Source organism: Salmo trutta, unplaced genomic scaffold (genome assembly GCF_901001165.1).
Source record: "Salmo trutta unplaced genomic scaffold, fSalTru1.1, whole genome shotgun sequence".
In the NCBI taxonomy this organism is placed as follows: Eukaryota; Metazoa; Chordata; class Actinopteri; order Salmoniformes; family Salmonidae; genus Salmo; species Salmo trutta.
Window position 1 is genome coordinate 1,700,641 of NW_021823412.1, and position 17,408 is coordinate 1,718,048.

Consider the following 17,408-nt stretch of genomic DNA (forward strand, 5'->3'; position numbering starts at 1 on the left):
TATTCCTACAATGTCTGGAACTCTACAAAACACCAGAAATAGTTGGTGTCTTTCGGTTGGCTGTGTAAGCACGAATGTGATTTCAGCATTTCTACCGTGTTGCATGATGGGAAAAATAGTCAGACAGCGATATAATATAATAAAACAAAGTGCATCGCTTTTCCACCGCTTTGTCCGCAACTGTATTAGTAAACGTTATTAGACCCTGGTCGATATGATGTGGTATTGTCAGTAGTAGAAGTGGTAACCGTTAGACAAACACCTTTGTCCTGGAATGAGTGCCCCTCTACCAATGTGTACAACTCATACTTACCTGGCAAGGGAGACACCGTGATCAAGAAGGCGGTTCACCCAGGGCGAGGCTCAGCCATTGCACTCCGGCTGTGCTGACCCCTGCGAATTTCCCAAATGTGGAAATCTCGATTGCATAATTTCTGGTAGTGGGGGACTGCGTTCGCGCTCTCCCCTGATCTTGATGTTAAAAATAATGTAGAAACTGGTATTCCGAGTTATAACTCTTTTGACAAAGAGATTTATCATCATTTACATTTTCTTCCTTTTCAGATGAATGGTTATAGAATGTAGGATATATTTAAAAGCCAACTAAGGCCTCAGAGATACATTTTGTCTTCTGATAACCACAATGTGTGTGATCTGTTATTGTAGCACTGGTGATTATTTATGCCTGTCATGTCCTGATTATGTCAAGGAAAAGGCCTACTTGTGAATGGATCATTTTGCGCCCTCAGATGTAATCTGGATTGAGGTGTTTTATTCGCTAGATAATTAAGTCATTTATATGACCGTTTGTAATTTAAGACCACAATAAACAGGCTGCCTCACATACGGTCGTGATTGGGAGTCCCATATCATCTGAAATGGAATCGGTCTATATCACCAAGGCTCATCAACGTTGTATATTGTATCCATTACCATTCCACAGACATTTCCCTGGTCAGCTATTACCATGACAACAGACATTTCCCTGGTCAACCGTTACCACGACAACAGCCATTTCCCTGGTCAACCATTACCATGACAACAGACATTTCCCTGGTCAACCATTACCATGACAACAGACATTTCCCTGGTCAACCATTAACATTCCACAGACATTTCCCTGGTCAACCATTACCATGACAACAGACATTTCCCTGGTCAACTATTCCACAGACATTTTCCTGATCCACTATTTTCCTGATGAAGTCAGTCAAAACAGAGATGTCAGTGGAGTGGGTCTTTCTAAAACCAGACTGTAGTTTGGATAAAAGAGTATTCTTGCGAGTATATTCCTCTATCTGTTCATAAATTACTTTTTCCAGCATCTTAGACCGCTCACTCAAAATTGATACAGGTCTGTTTTGCTGCCCTTCTTGTGGATAGGGGTCACTCTAGCATTGGCCATATACCACAAACCCCCAGAAGGGCATTATTGATATTAGAAACTGGTTACCAACTAAATTATAACAGTAAAAATATTCGTTTTTGTCAATCTGCATTCAGGGCTCAAACCACCCAGTTTATAATTTATAATAGATCACCTGTCTGAAAAGTACTACAAACTATGAGTTGCAGTAGCCTATTCAATTGGCCCAGCGTTGTCCAGGTTTGGCCGGTGTAGGCCTTCATTGTAAATAAGAACTTGTTTCTTTGGGATAGGTGGGACAGTAGCGTCCCACCTGGCCACCATCCGGTGAAATTGCAGAGCGCGAAATTCAAATTAAATTACTATAAATATTAAACTTTCATGAAATCACAAGTGCAACACATCAAAATAAAGCTTAACTTGTTGTTCAAAAAAAAACAGCCTGCAACTCTTTCTAACGACTGTTGACATCTAGTGGAAGTCCTAGGAACTGCAATCGGGCACGATTTCGCCCTTTTATAAAAGTGCCAGCCATTGAAATCAGTGGTAGGAGGATTTCTTTTGGGGGGAGGGGGATGGTTTGTCCTCGGCGTTTCGCCTGCCATTTCAGTTCGGTTTTACTCACAGACGTTATTTTAACAGTTTTAGAAACTTTAGAGTGTTTTCTATCCATATCTATCAATGCAAATCCTAGCTTCTGGGCCTGAGTAGCATGCAGTTTACTTTGCGCATGCTTTTCATCCGGAAGTCAAAATATCGCCCCCTATCCCTAGTAGCTACTACTGTGTCTTGTTGTTGTTGATGAAGTAGTAGGCGACTGTTTCTCCTTTATATCTGGGGTCGTATGTGATGAAACTATTCCTACAATGTCTGGAACTCTACAAAACACCAGAAATAGTTGGTGTCTTTCGGTTGGCTGTGTAAGCACGAATGTGATTTCAGCATTTCTACCGTGTTGCATGATGGGAAAAATAGTCAGACAGCGATATAATATAATAAAACAAAGTGCATCGCTTTTCCACCGCTTTGTCCGCAACTGTATTAGTAAACGTTATTAGACCCTGGTCGATATGATGTGGTATTGTCAGTAGTAGAAGTGGTAACCGTTAGACAAACACCTTTGTCCTGGAATGAGTGCCCCTCTACCAATGTGTACAACTCATACTTACCTGGCAAGGGAGACACCGTGATCAAGAAGGTGGTTCACCCAGGGCGAGGCTCAGCCATTGCACTCCGGCTGTGCTGACCCCTGCGAATTTCCCAAATGTGGAAATCTCGATTGCATAATTTCTGGTAGTGGTGGACTGCGTTCGCGCTCTCCCCTGATCTTGATGTTAAACATAATGTATAAACTGGTATTCCGAGTTATAACTCTTTTGACAAAGAGATTTATCATCATTTACATTTTCTTCCTTTTCAGATGAATGGTTATAGAATGTAGGATATATTTAAAAGCCAACTAAGGCCTCAGAGATACATTTTGTCTTCTGATAACCACAATGTGTGTGATCTGTTATTGTAGCACTGGTGATTATTTATGCCTGTCATGTCCTGATTATGTCAAGGAAAAGGCCTACTTGTGAATGGATCATTTTGCGCCCTCAGATGTAATCTGGATTGAGGTGTTTTATTCGCTAGATAATTAAGTCATTTATATGACCGTTTGTAATTTAAGACCACAATAAACAGGCTGCCTCACATACGGTCGTGATTGGGAGTCCCATATCATCTGAAATGGAATCGGTCTATATCACCAAGGCTCATCAACTTTGTATATTGTATCCATTACCATTCCACAGACATTTCCCTGGTCAGCTATTACCATGACAACAGACATTTCCCTGGTCAACCGTTACCACGACAACAGCCATTTCCCTGGTCAACCATTACCATGACAACAGACATTTCCCTGGTCAACCATTACCATGACAACAGACATTTCCCTGGTCAACCATTAACATTCCACAGACATTTCCCTGGTCAACCATTACCATGACAACAGACATTTCCCTGGTCAACTATTCCACAGACATTTTCCTGATCCACTATTTCCTGATGAAGTCAGTCAAAACAGAGATGTCAGTGGAGTGGGTCTTTCTAAAACCAGACTGTAGTTTGGATAAAAGAGTATTCTTGCGAGTATATTCCTCTATCTGTTCATAAATTACTTTTTCCAGCATCTTAGACCGCTCACTCAAAATTGATACAGGTCTGTTTTGCTGCCCTTCTTGTGGATAGGGGTCACTCTAGCATTGGCCATATACCACAAACCCCCAGAAGGGCATTATTGATATTAGAAACTGGTTACCAACTAAATTATAACAGTAAAAATATTCGTTTTTGTCAATCTGCATTCAGGGCTCAAACCACCCAGTTTATAATTTATAATAGATCACCTGTCTGAAAAGTACTACAAACTATGAGTTGCAGTAGCCTATTCAATTGGCCCAGCGTTGTCCAGGTTTGGCCGGTGTAGGCCTTCATTGTAAATAAGAACTTGTTTCTTTGGGATAGGTGGGACAGTAGCGTCCCACCTGGCCACCATCCGGTGAAATTGCAGAGCGCGAAATTCAAATTAAATTACTATAAATATTAAACTTTCATGAAATCACAAGTGCAACACATCAAAATAAAGCTTAACTTGTTGTTCAAAAAAAAAACAGCCTGCAACTCTTTCTAACGACTGTTGACATCTAGTGGAAGTCCTAGGAACTGCAATCGGGCACGATTTCGCCCTTTTATAAAAGTGCCAGCCATTGAAATCAGTGGTAGGAGGATTTCTTTTGGGGGGAGGGGGATGGTTTGTCCTCGGCGTTTCGCCTGCCATTTCAGTTCGGTTTTACTCACAGACGTTATTTTAACAGTTTTAGAAACTTTAGAGTGTTTTCTATCCATATCTATCAATGCAAATCCTAGCTTCTGGGCCTGAGTAGCATGCAGTTTACTTTGCGCATGCTTTTCATCCGGAAGTCAAAATATCGCCCCCTATCCCTAGTAGCTACTACTGTGTCTTGTTGTTGTTGATGAAGTAGTAGGCGACTGTTTCTCCTTTATATCTGGGGTCGTATGTGATGAAACTATTCCTACAATGTCTGGAACTCTACAAAACACCAGAAATAGTTGGTGTCTTTCGGTTGGCTGTGTAAGCACGAATGTGATTTCAGCATTTCTACCGTGTTGCATGATGGGAAAAATAGTCAGACAGCGATATAATATAATAAAACAAAGTGCATCGCTTTTCCACCGCTTTGTCCGCAACTGTATTAGTAAACGTTATTAGACCCTGGTCGATATGATGTGGTATTGTCAGTAGTAGAAGTGGTAACCGTTAGACAAACACCTTTGTCCTGGAATGAGTGCCCCTCTACCAATGTGTACAACTCATACTTACCTGGCAAGGGAGACACCGTGATCAAGAAGGCGGTTCACCCAGGGCGAGGCTCAGCCATTGCACTCCGGCTGTGCTGACCCCTGCGAATTTCCCAAATGTGGAAATCTCGATTGCATAATTTCTGGTAGTGGGGGACTGCGTTCGCGCTCTCCCCTGATCTTGATGTTAAAAATAATGTATAAACTGGTATTCCGAGTTATAACTCTTTTGACAAAGAGATTTATCATCATTTACATTTTCTTCCTTTTCAGATGAATGGTTATAGAATGTAGGATATATTTAAAAGCCAACTAAGGCCTCAGAGATACATTTTGTCTTCTGATAACCACAATGTGTGTGATCTGTTATTGTAGCACTGGTGATTATTTATGCCTGTCATGTCCTGATTATGTCAAGGAAAAGGCCTACTTGTGAATGGATCATTTTGCGCCCTCAGATGTAATCTGGATTGAGGTGTTTTATTCGCTAGATAATTAAGTCATTTATATGACCGTTTGTAATTTAAGACCACAATAAACAGGCTGCCTCACATACGGTCGTGATTGGGAGTCCCATATCATCTGAAATGGAATCGGTCTATATCACCAAGGCTCATCAACTTTGTATATTGTATCCATTACCATTCCACAGACATTTCCCTGGTCAGCTATTACCATGACAACAGACATTTCCCTGGTCAACCGTTACCACGACAACAGCCATTTCCCTGGTCAACCATTACCATGACAACAGACATTTCCCTGGTCAACCATTACCATGACAACAGACATTTCCCTGGTCAACCATTAACATTCCACAGACATTTCCCTGGTCAACCATTACCATGACAACAGACATTTCCCTGGTCAACTATTCCACAGACATTTTCCTGATCCACTATTTCCTGATGAAGTCAGTCAAAACAGAGATGTCAGTGGAGTGGGTCTTTCTAAAACCAGACTGTAGTTTGGATAAAAGAGTATTCTTGCGAGTATATTCCTCTATCTGTTCATAAATTACTTTTTCCAGCATCTTAGACCGCTCACTCAAAATTGATACAGGTCTGTTTTGCTGCCCTTCTTGTGGATAGGGGTCACTCTAGCATTGGCCATATACCACAAACCCCCAGAAGGGCATTATTGATATTAGAAACTGGTTACCAACTAAATTATAACAGTAAAAATATTCGTTTTTGTCAATCTGCATTCAGGGCTCAAACCACCCAGTTTATAATTTATAATAGATCACCTGTCTGAAAAGTACTACAAACTATGAGTTGCAGTAGCCTATTCAATTGGCCCAGCGTTGTCCAGGTTTGGCCGGTGTAGGCCTTCATTGTAAATAAGAACTTGTTTCTTTGGGATAGGTGGGACAGTAGCGTCCCACCTGGCCACCATCCGGTGAAATTGCAGAGCGCGAAATTCAAATTAAATTACTATAAATATTAAACTTTCATGAAATCACAAGTGCAACACATCAAAATAAAGCTTAACTTGTTGTTCAAAAAAAAACAGCCTGCAACTCTTTCTAACGACTGTTGACATCTAGTGGAAGTCCTAGGAACTGCAATCGGGCACGATTTCGCCCTTTTATAAAAGTGCCAGCCATTGAAATCAGTGGTAGGAGGATTTCTTTTGGGGGGAGGGGGATGGTTTGTCCTCGGCGTTTCGCCTGCCATTTCAGTTCGGTTTTACTCACAGACGTTATTTTAACAGTTTTAGAAACTTTAGAGTGTTTTCTATCCATATCTATCAATGCAAATCCTAGCTTCTGGGCCTGAGTAGCATGCAGTTTACTTTGCGCATGCTTTTCATCCGGAAGTCAAAATATCGCCCCCTATCCCTAGTAGCTACTACTGTGTCTTGTTGTTGTTGATGAAGTAGTAGGCGACTGTTTCTCCTTTATATCTGGGGTCGTATGTGATGAAACTATTCCTACAATGTCTGGAACTCTACAAAACACCAGAAATAGTTGGTGTCTTTCGGTTGGCTGTGTAAGCACGAATGTGATTTCAGCATTTCTACCGTGTTGCATGATGGGAAAAATAGTCAGACAGCGATATAATATAATAAAACAAAGTGCATCGCTTTTCCACCGCTTTGTCCGCAACTGTATTAGTAAACGTTATTAGACCCTGGTCGATATGATGTGGTATTGTCAGTAGTAGAAGTGGTAACCGTTAGACAAACACCTTTGTCCTGGAATGAGTGCCCCTCTACCAATGTGTACAACTCATACTTACCTGGCAAGGGAGACACCGTGATCAAGAAGGCGGTTCACCCAGGGCGAGGCTCAGCCATTGCACTCCGGCTGTGCTGACCCCTGCGAATTTCCCAAATGTGGAAATCTCGATTGCATAATTTCTGGTAGTGGGGGACTGCGTTCGCGCTCTCCCCTGATCTTGATGTTAAAAATAATGTATAAACTGGTATTCCGAGTTATAACTCTTTTGACAAAGAGATTTATCATCATTTACATTTTCTTCCTTTTCAGATGAATGGTTATAGAATGTAGGATATATTTAAAAGCCAACTAAGGCCTCAGAGATACATTTTGTCTTCTGATAACCACAATGTGTGTGATCTGTTATTGTAGCACTGGTGATTATTTATGCCTGTCATGTCCTGATTATGTCAAGGAAAAGGCCTACTTGTGAATGGATCATTTTGCGCCCTCAGATGTAATCTGGATTGAGGTGTTTTATTCGCTAGATAATTAAGTCATTTATATGACCGTTTGTAATTTAAGACCACAATAAACAGGCTGCCTCACATACGGTCGTGATTGGGAGTCCCATATCATCTGAAATGGAATCGGTCTATATCACCAAGGCTCATCAACGTTGTATATTGTATCCATTACCATTCCACAGACATTTCCCTGGTCAGCTATTACCATGACAACAGACATTTCCCTGGTCAACCGTTACCACGACAACAGCCATTTCCCTGGTCAACCATTACCATGACAACAGACATTTCCCTGGTCAACCATTACCATGACAACAGACATTTCCCTGGTCAACCATTAACATTCCACAGACATTTCCCTGGTCAACCATTACCATGACAACAGACATTTCCCTGGTCAACTATTCCACAGACATTTTCCTGATCCACTATTTCCTGATGAAGTCAGTCAAAACAGAGATGTCAGTGGAGTGGGTCTTTCTAAAACCAGACTGTAGTTTGGATAAAAGAGTATTCTTGCGAGTATATTCCTCTATCTGTTCATAAATTACTTTTTCCAGCATCTTAGACCGCTCACTCAAAATTGATACAGGTCTGTTTTGCTGCCCTTCTTGTGGATAGGGGTCACTCTAGCATTGGCCATATACCACAAACCCCCAGAAGGGCATTATTGATATTAGAAACTGGTTACCAACTAAATTATAACAGTAAAAATATTCGTTTTTGTCAATCTGCATTCAGGGCTCAAACCACCCAGTTTATAATTTATAATAGATCACCTGTCTGAAAAGTACTACAAACTATGAGTTGCAGTAGCCTATTCAATTGGCCCAGCGTTGTCCAGGTTTGGCCGGTGTAGGCCTTCATTGTAAATAAGAACTTGTTTCTTTGGGATAGGTGGGACAGTAGCGTCCCACCTGGCCACCATCCGGTGAAATTGCAGAGCGCGAAATTCAAATTAAATTACTATAAATATTAAACTTTCATGAAATCACAAGTGCAACACATCAAAATAAAGCTTAACTTGTTGTTCAAAAAAAAACAGCCTGCAACTCTTTCTAACGACTGTTGACATCTAGTGGAAGTCCTAGGAACTGCAATCGGGCACGATTTCGCCCTTTTATAAAAGTGCCAGCCATTGAAATCAGTGGTAGGAGGATTTCTTTTGGGGGGAGGGGGATGGTTTGTCCTCGGCGTTTCGCCTGCCATTTCAGTTCGGTTTTACTCACAGACGTTATTTTAACAGTTTTAGAAACTTTAGAGTGTTTTCTATCCATATCTATCAATGCAAATCCTAGCTTCTGGGCCTGAGTAGCATGCAGTTTACTTTGCGCATGCTTTTCATCCGGAAGTCAAAATATCGCCCCCTATCCCTAGTAGCTACTACTGTGTCTTGTTGTTGTTGATGAAGTAGTAGGCGACTGTTTCTCCTTTATATCTGGGGTCGTATGTGATGAAACTATTCCTACAATGTCTGGAACTCTACAAAACACCAGAAATAGTTGGTGTCTTTCGGTTGGCTGTGTAAGCACGAATGTGATTTCAGCATTTCTACCGTGTTGCATGATGGGAAAAATAGTCAGACAGCGATATAATATAATAAAACAAAGTGCATCGCATTTCCACCGCTTTGTCCGCAACTGTATTAGTAAACGTTATTAGACCCTGGTCGATATGATGTGGTATTGTCAGTAGTAGAAGTGGTAACCGTTAGACAAACACCTTTGTCCTGGAATGAGTGCCCCTCTACCAATGTGTACAACTCATACTTACCTGGCAAGGGAGACACCGTGATCAAGAAGGCGGTTCACCCAGGGCGAGGCTCAGCCATTGCACTCCGGCTGTGCTGACCCCTGCGAATTTCCCAAATGTGGAAATCTCGATTGCATAATTTCTGGTAGTGGGGGACTGCGTTCGCGCTCTCCCCTGATCTTGATGTTAAAAATAATGTATAAACTGGTATTCCGAGTTATAACTCTTTTGACAAAGAGATTTATCATCATTTACATTTTCTTCCTTTTCAGATGAATGGTTATAGAATGTAGGATATATTTAAAAGCCAACTAAGGCCTCAGAGATACATTTTGTCTTCTGATAACCACAATGTGTGTGATCTGTTATTGTAGCACTGGTGATTATTTATGCCTGTCATGTCCTGATTATGTCAAGGAAAAGGGCTACTTGTGAATGGATCATTTTGCGCCCTCAGATGTAATCTGGATTGAGGTGTTTTATTCGCTAGATAATTAAGTCATTTATATGACCGTTTGTAATTTAAGACCACAATAAACAGGCTGCCTCACATACGGTCGTGATTGGGAGTCCCATATCATCTGAAATGGAATCGGTCTATATCACCAAGGCTCATCAACTTTGTATATTGTATCCATTACCATTCCACAGACATTTCCCTGGTCAGCTATTACCATGACAACAGACATTTCCCTGGTCAACCGTTACCACGACAACAGCCATTTCCCTGGTCAACCATTACCATGACAACAGACATTTCCCTGGTCAACCATTACCATGACAACAGACATTTCCCTGGTCAACCATTAACATTCCACAGACATTTCCCTGGTCAACCATTACAATGCCACAGACATTTCCCTGGTCAACTATTCCACAGACATTTTCCTGATCCACTTATTTCCTGATGAAGTCAGTCAAAACAGAGATGTCAGTGGAGTGGGTCTTTCTAAAACCAGACTGTAGTTTGGATAAAAGAGTATTCTTGCCAGTATATTCCTCTATCTGTTCATAAATTACTTTTTCCAGCATCTTAGACCGCTCACTCAAAATTGATACAGGTCTGTTTTGCTGCCCTTCTTGTGGATAGGGGTCACTCTAGCATTGGCCATATACCACAAACCCCCAGAAGGGCATTATTGATATTAGAAACTGGTTACCAACTAAATTAGAACAGTAAAAATATTCGTTTTTGTCAATCTGCATTCAGGGCTCAAACCACCCAGTTTATAATTTATAATAGATCACCTGTCTGAAAAGTACTACAAACTATGAGTTGCAGTAGCCTATTCAATTGGCCCAGCGTTGTCCAGGTTTGGCCGGTGTAGGCCTTCATTGTAAATAAGAACTTGTTTCTTTGGGATAGGTGGGACAGTAGCGTCCCACCTGGCCACCATCCGGTGAAATTGCAGAGCGCGAAATTCAAATTAAATTACTATAAATATTAAACTTTCATGAAATCACAAGTGCAACACATCAAAATAAAGCTTAACTTGTTGTTCAAAAAAAAACAGCCTGCAACTCTTTCTAACGACTGTTGACATCTAGTGGAAGTCCTAGGAACTGCAATCGGGCACGATTTCGCCCTTTTATAAAAGTGCCAGCCATTGAAATCAGTGGTAGGAGGATTTCTTTTGGGGGGAGGGGGATGGTTTGTCCTCGGCGTTTCGCCTGCCATTTCAGTTCGGTTTTACTCACAGACGTTATTTTAACAGTTTTAGAAACTTTAGAGTGTTTTCTATCCATATCTATCAATGCAAATCCTAGCTTCTGGGCCTGAGTAGCATGCAGTTTACTTTGCGCATGCTTTTCATCCGGAAGTCAAAATATCGCCCCCTATCCCTAGTAGCTACTACTGTGTCTTGTTGTTGTTGATGAAGTAGTAGGCGACTGTTTCTCCTTTATATCTGGGGTCGTATGTGATGAAACTATTCCTACAATGTCTGGAACTCTACAAAACACCAGAAATAGTTGGTGTCTTTCGGTTGGCTGTGTAAGCACGAATGTGATTTCAGCATTTCTACCGTGTTGCATGATGGGAAAAATAGTCAGACAGCGATATAATATAATAAAACAAAGTGCATCGCTTTTCCACCGCTTTGTCCGCAACTGTATTAGTAAACGTTATTAGACCCTGGTCGATATGATGTGGTATTGTCAGTAGTAGAAGTGGTAACCGTTAGACAAACACCTTTGTCCTGGAATGAGTGCCCCTCTACCAATGTGTACAACTCATACTTACCTGGCAAGGGAGACACCGTGATCAAGAAGGTGGTTCACCCAGGGCGAGGCTCAGCCATTGCACTCCGGCTGTGCTGACCCCTGCGAATTTCCCAAATGTGGAAATCTCGATTGCATAATTTCTGGTAGTGGGGGACTGCGTTCGCGCTCTCCCCTGATCTTGATGTTAAAAATAATGTATAAAATGGTATTCCGAGTTATAACTCTTTTGACAAAGAGATTTATCATCATTTACATTTTCTTCCTTTTCAGATGAATGGTTATAGAATGCAGGATATATTTAAAAGCCAACTAAGGCCTCAGAGATACATTTTGTCTTCTGATAACCACAATGTGTGTGATCTGTTATTGTAGCACTGGTGATTATTTATGCCTGTCATGTCCTGATTATGTCAAGGAAAAGGCCTACTTGTGAATGGATCATTTTGCGCCCTCAGATGTAATCTGGATTGAGGTGTTTTATTCGCTAGATAATTAAGTCATTTATATGACCGTTTGTAATTTAAGACCACAATAAACAGGCTGCCTCACATACGGTCGTGATTGGGAGTCCCATATCATCTGAAATGGAATCGGTCTATATCACCAAGGCTCATCAACTTTGTATATTGTATCCATTACCATTCCACAGACATTTCCCTGGTCAGCTATTACCATGACAACAGACATTTCCCTGGTCAACCGTTACCACGACAACAGCCATTTCCCTGGTCAACCATTACCATGACAACAGACATTTCCCTGGTCAACCATTACCATGACAACAGACATTTCCCTGGTCAACCATTAACATTCCACAGACATTTCCCTGGTCAACCATTACCATGACAACAGACATTTCCCTGGTCAACTATTCCACAGACATTTTCCTGATCCACTTATTTCCTGATGAAGTCAGTCAAAACAGAGATGTCAGTGGAGTGGGTCTTTCTAAAACCAGACTGTAGTTTGGATAAAAGAGTATTCTTGCCGAGTATATTCCTCTATCTGTTCATAAATTACTTTTTCCAGCATCTTAGACCGCTCACTCAAAATTGATACAGGTCTGTTTTGCTGCCCTTCTTGTGGATAGGGGTCACTCTAGCATTGGCCATATACCACAAACCCCCAGAAGGGCATTATTGATATTAGAAACTGGTTACCAACTAAATTATAACAGTAAAAATATTCGTTTTTGTCAATCTGCATTCAGGGCTCAAACCACCCAGTTTATAATTTATAATAGATCACCTGTCTGAAAAGTACTACAAACTATGAGTTGCAGTAGCCTATTCAATTGGCCCAGCGTTGTCCAGGTTTGGCCGGTGTAGGCCTTCATTGTAAATAAGAACTTGTTTCTTTGGGATAGGTGGGACAGTAGCGTCCCACCTGGCCACCATCCGGTGAAATTGCAGAGCGCGAAATTCAAATTAAATTACTATAAATATTAAACTTTCATGAAATCACAAGTGCAACACATCAAAATAAAGCTTAACTTGTTGTTCAAAAAAAAACAGCCTGCAACTCTTTCTAACGACTGTTGACATCTAGTGGAAGTCCTAGGAACTGCAATCGGGCACGATTTCGCCCTTTTATAAAAGTGCCAGCCATTGAAATCAGTGGTAGGAGGATTTCTTTTGGGGGGAGGGGGATGGTTTGTCCTCGGCGTTTCGCCTGCCATTTCAGTTCTGTTTTACTCACAGACGTTATTTTAACAGTTTTAGAAACTTTAGAGTGTTTTCTATCCATATCTATCAATGCAAATCCTAGCTTCTGGGCCTGAGTAGCATGCAGTTTACTTTGCGCATGCTTTTCATCCGGAAGTCAAAATATCGCCCCCTATCCCTAGTAGCTACTACTGTGTCTTGTTGTTGTTGATGAAGTAGTAGGCGACTGTTTCTCCTTTATATCTGGGGTCGTATGTGATGAAACTATTCCTACAATGTCTGGAACTCTACAAAACACCAGAAATAGTTGGTGTCTTTCGGTTGGCTGTGTAAGCACGAATGTGATTTCAGCATTTCTACCGTGTTGCATGATGGGAAAAATAGTCAGACAGCGATATAATATAATAAAACAAAGTGCATCGCATTTCCACCGCTTTGTCCGCAACTGTATTAGTAAACGTTATTAGACCCTGGTCGATATGATGTGGTATTGTCAGTAGTAGAAGTGGTAACCGTTAGACAAACACCTTTGTCCTGGAATGAGTGCCCCTCTACCAATGTGTACAACTCATACTTACCTGGCAAGGGAGACACCGTGATCAAGAAGGTGGTTCACCCAGGGCGAGGCTCAGCCATTGCACTCCGGCTGTGCTGACCCCTGCGAATTTCCCAAATGTGGAAATCTCGATTGCATAATTTCTGGTAGTGGGGGACTGCGTTCGCGCTCTCCCCTGATCTTGATGTTAAACATAATGTATAAACTGGTATTCCGAGTTATAACTCTTTTGACAAAGAGATTTATCATCATTTACATTTTCTTCCTTTTCAGATGAATGGTTATAGAATGTAGGATATATTTAAAAGCCAACTAAGGCCTCAGAGATACATTTTGTCTTCTGATAACCACAATGTGTGTGATCTGTTATTGTAGCACTGGTGATTATTTATGCCTGTCATGTCCTGATTATGTCAAGGAAAAGGCCTACTTGTGAATGGATCATTTTGCGCCCTCAGATGTAATCTGGATTGAGGTGTTTTATTCGCTAGATAATTAAGTCATTTATATGACCGTTTGTAATTTAAGACCACAATAAACAGGCTGCCTCACATACGGTCGTGATTGGGAGTCCCATATCATCTGAAATGGAATCGGTCTATATCACCAAGGCTCATCAACTTTGTATATTGTATCCATTACCATTCCACAGACATTTCCCTGGTCAGCTATTACCATGACAACAGACATTTCCCTGGTCAACCGTTACCACGACAACAGCCATTTCCCTGGTCAACCATTACCATGACAACAGACATTTCCCTGGTCAACCATTACCATGACAACAGACATTTCCCTGGTCAACCATTAACATTCCACAGACATTTCCCTGGTCAACCATTACCATGACAACAGACATTTCCCTGGTCAACTATTCCACAGACATTTTCCTGATCCACTTATTTCCTGATGAAGTCAGTCAAAACAGAGATGTCAGTGGAGTGGGTCTTTCTAAAACCAGACTGTAGTTTGGATAAAAGAGTATTCTTGCCGAGTATATTCCTCTATCTGTTCATAAATTACTTTTTCCAGCATCTTAGACCGCTCACTCAAAATTGATACAGGTCTGTTTTGCTGCCCTTCTTGTGGATAGGGGTCACTCTAGCATTGGCCATATACCACAAACCCCCAGAAGGGCATTATTGATATTAGAAACTGGTTACCAACTAAATTATAACAGTAAAAATATTCGTTTTTGTCAATCTGCATTCAGGGCTCAAACCACCCAGTTTATAATTTATAATAGATCACCTGTCTGAAAAGTACTACAAACTATGAGTTGCAGTAGCCTATTCAATTGGCCCAGCGTTGTCCAGGTTTGGCCGGTGTAGGCCTTCATTGTAAATAAGAACTTGTTTCTTTGGGATAGGTGGGACAGTAGCGTCCCACCTGGCCACCATCCGGTGAAATTGCAGAGCGCGAAATTCAAATTAAATTACTATAAATATTAAACTTTCATGAAATCACAAGTGCAACACATCAAAATAAAGCTTAACTTGTTGTTCAAAAAAAACCAGCCTGCAACTCTTTCTAACGACTGTTGACATCTAGTGGAAGTCCTAGGAACTGCAATCGGGCACGATTTCGCCCTTTTATAAAAGTGCCAGCCATTGAAATCAGTGGTAGGAGGATTTCTTTTGGGGGGAGGGGGATGGTTTGTCCTCGGCGTTTCGCCTGCCATTTCAGTTCTGTTTTACTCACAGACGTTATTTTAACAGTTTTAGAAACTTTAGAGTGTTTTCTATCCATATCTATCAATGCAAATCCTAGCTTCTGGGCCTGAGTAGCATGCAGTTTACTTTGCGCATGCTTTTCATCCGGAAGTCAAAATATCGCCCCCTATCCCTAGTAGCTACTACTGTGTCTTGTTGTTGTTGATGAAGTAGTAGGCGACTGTTTCTCCTTTATATCTGGGGTCGTATGTGATGAAACTATTCCTACAATGTCTGGAACTCTACAAAACACCAGAAATAGTTGGTGTCTTTCGGTTGGCTGTGTAAGCACGAATGTGATTTCAGCATTTCTACCGTGTTGCATGATGGGAAAAATAGTCAGACAGCGATATAATATAATAAAACAAAGTGCATCGCATTTCCACCGCTTTGTCCGCAACTGTATTAGTAAACGTTATTAGACCCTGGTCGATATGATGTGGTATTGTCAGTAGTAGAAGTGGTAACCGTTAGACAAACACCTTTGTCCTGGAATGAGTGCCCCTCTACCAATGTGTACAACTCATACTTACCTGGCAAGGGAGACACCGTGATCAAGAAGGCGGTTCACCCAGGGCGAGGCTCAGCCATTGCACTCCGGCTGTGCTGACCCCTGCGAATTTCCCAAATGTGGAAATCTCGATTGCATAATTTCTGGTAGTGGGGGACTGCGTTCGCGCTCTCCCCTGATCTTGATGTTAAAATAATGTATAAACTGGTATTCCGAGTAGTAACTCTTTTGACAAAGAGATTTATCATCATTTACATTTTCTTCCTTTTCAGATGAATGGTTATAGAATGTAGGATATATTTAAAAGCCAACTAAGGCCTCAGAGATACATTTTGTCTTCTGATAACCACAATGTGTGTGATCTGTTATTGTAGCACTGGTGATTATTTATGCCTGTCATGTCCTGATTATGTCAAGGAAAAGGCCTACTTGTGAATGGATCATTTTGCGCCCTCAGATGTAATCTGGATTGAGGTGTTTTATTCGCTAGATAATTAAGTCATTTATATGACCGTTTGTAATTTAAGACCACAATAAACAGGCTGCCTCACATACGGTCGTGATTGGGAGTCCCATATCATCTGAAATGGAATCGGTCTATATCACCAAGGCTCATCAACTTTGTATATTGTATCCATTACCATTCCACAGACATTTCCCTGGTCAGCTATTACCATGACAACAGACATTTCCCTGGTCAACCGTTACCACGACAACAGCCATTTCCCTGGTCAACCATTACCATGACAACAGACATTTCCCTGGTCAACCATTACCATGACAACAGACATTTCCCTGGTCAACCATTAACATTCCACAGACATTTCCCTGGTCAACCATTACCATGACAACAGACATTTCCCTGGTCAACTATTCCACAGACATTTTCCTGATCCACTTATTTCCTGATGAAGTCAGTCAAAACAGAGATGTCAGTGGAGTGGGTCTTTCTAAAACCAGACTGTAGTTTGGATAAAAGAGTATTCTTGCCAGTATATTCCTCTATCTGTTCATAAATTACTTTTTCCAGCATCTTAGACCGCTCACTCAAAATTGATACAGGTCTGTTTTGCTGCCCTTCTTGTGGATAGGGGTCACTCTAGCATTGGCCATATACCACAAACCCCCAGAAGGGCATTATTGATATTAGAAACTGGTTACCAACTAAATTATAACAGTAAAAATATTCGTTTTTGTCAATCTGCATTCAGGGCTCAAACCACCCAGTTTATAATTTATAATAGATCACCTGTCTGAAAAGTACTACAAACTATGAGTTGCAGTAGCCTATTCAATTGGCCCAGCGTTGTCCAGGTTTGGCCGGTGTAGGCCTTCATTGTAAATAAGAACTTGTTTCTTTGGGATAGGTGGGACAGTAGCGTCCCACCTGGCCACCATCCGGTGAAATTGCAGAGCGCGAAATTCAAATTAAATTACTATAAATATTAAACTTTCATGAAATCACAAGTGCAACACATCAAAATAAAGCTTAACTTGTTGTTCAAAAAAAAACAGCCTGCAACTCTTTCTAACGACTGTTGACATCTAGTGGAAGTCCTAGGAA

The 17,408-nt window shown here is 41.1% G+C and overlaps 8 non-coding genes across 8 annotated transcripts; all 8 read left to right on the forward strand.

The window, feature by feature from the left end:
* Positions 1–305: 305 nt before the first annotated feature.
* LOC115190859 (U1 spliceosomal RNA) lies at positions 306–469 on the forward strand. Its single transcript, XR_003877442.1, has one exon. It is a non-coding gene; the product is annotated as a U1 spliceosomal RNA (small nuclear RNA).
* A 2,058-nt stretch (positions 470–2,527) lies between these two features.
* On the forward strand, positions 2,528–2,691 carry LOC115190879 (U1 spliceosomal RNA). Its single transcript, XR_003877461.1, has one exon. It is a non-coding gene; the product is annotated as a U1 spliceosomal RNA (small nuclear RNA).
* Positions 2,692–4,749: 2,058 nt separating this feature from the next.
* On the forward strand, positions 4,750–4,913 carry LOC115190860 (U1 spliceosomal RNA). Its single transcript, XR_003877443.1, has one exon. It is a non-coding gene; the product is annotated as a U1 spliceosomal RNA (small nuclear RNA).
* A 2,057-nt stretch (positions 4,914–6,970) lies between these two features.
* On the forward strand, positions 6,971–7,134 carry LOC115190862 (U1 spliceosomal RNA). The gene has a single exon (XR_003877445.1). It is a non-coding gene; the product is annotated as a U1 spliceosomal RNA (small nuclear RNA).
* A 2,057-nt stretch (positions 7,135–9,191) lies between these two features.
* LOC115190863 (U1 spliceosomal RNA) lies at positions 9,192–9,355 on the forward strand. Its single transcript, XR_003877446.1, has one exon. It is a non-coding gene; the product is annotated as a U1 spliceosomal RNA (small nuclear RNA).
* Positions 9,356–11,412: 2,057 nt separating this feature from the next.
* LOC115190872 (U1 spliceosomal RNA) lies at positions 11,413–11,576 on the forward strand. Its single transcript, XR_003877454.1, has one exon. It is a non-coding gene; the product is annotated as a U1 spliceosomal RNA (small nuclear RNA).
* Positions 11,577–13,635: 2,059 nt separating this feature from the next.
* Positions 13,636–13,799, forward strand: LOC115190874 (U1 spliceosomal RNA). The gene has a single exon (XR_003877456.1). It is a non-coding gene; the product is annotated as a U1 spliceosomal RNA (small nuclear RNA).
* A 2,059-nt stretch (positions 13,800–15,858) lies between these two features.
* Positions 15,859–16,022, forward strand: LOC115190864 (U1 spliceosomal RNA). The gene has a single exon (XR_003877447.1). It is a non-coding gene; the product is annotated as a U1 spliceosomal RNA (small nuclear RNA).
* Positions 16,023–17,408: the final 1,386 nt, after the last annotated feature.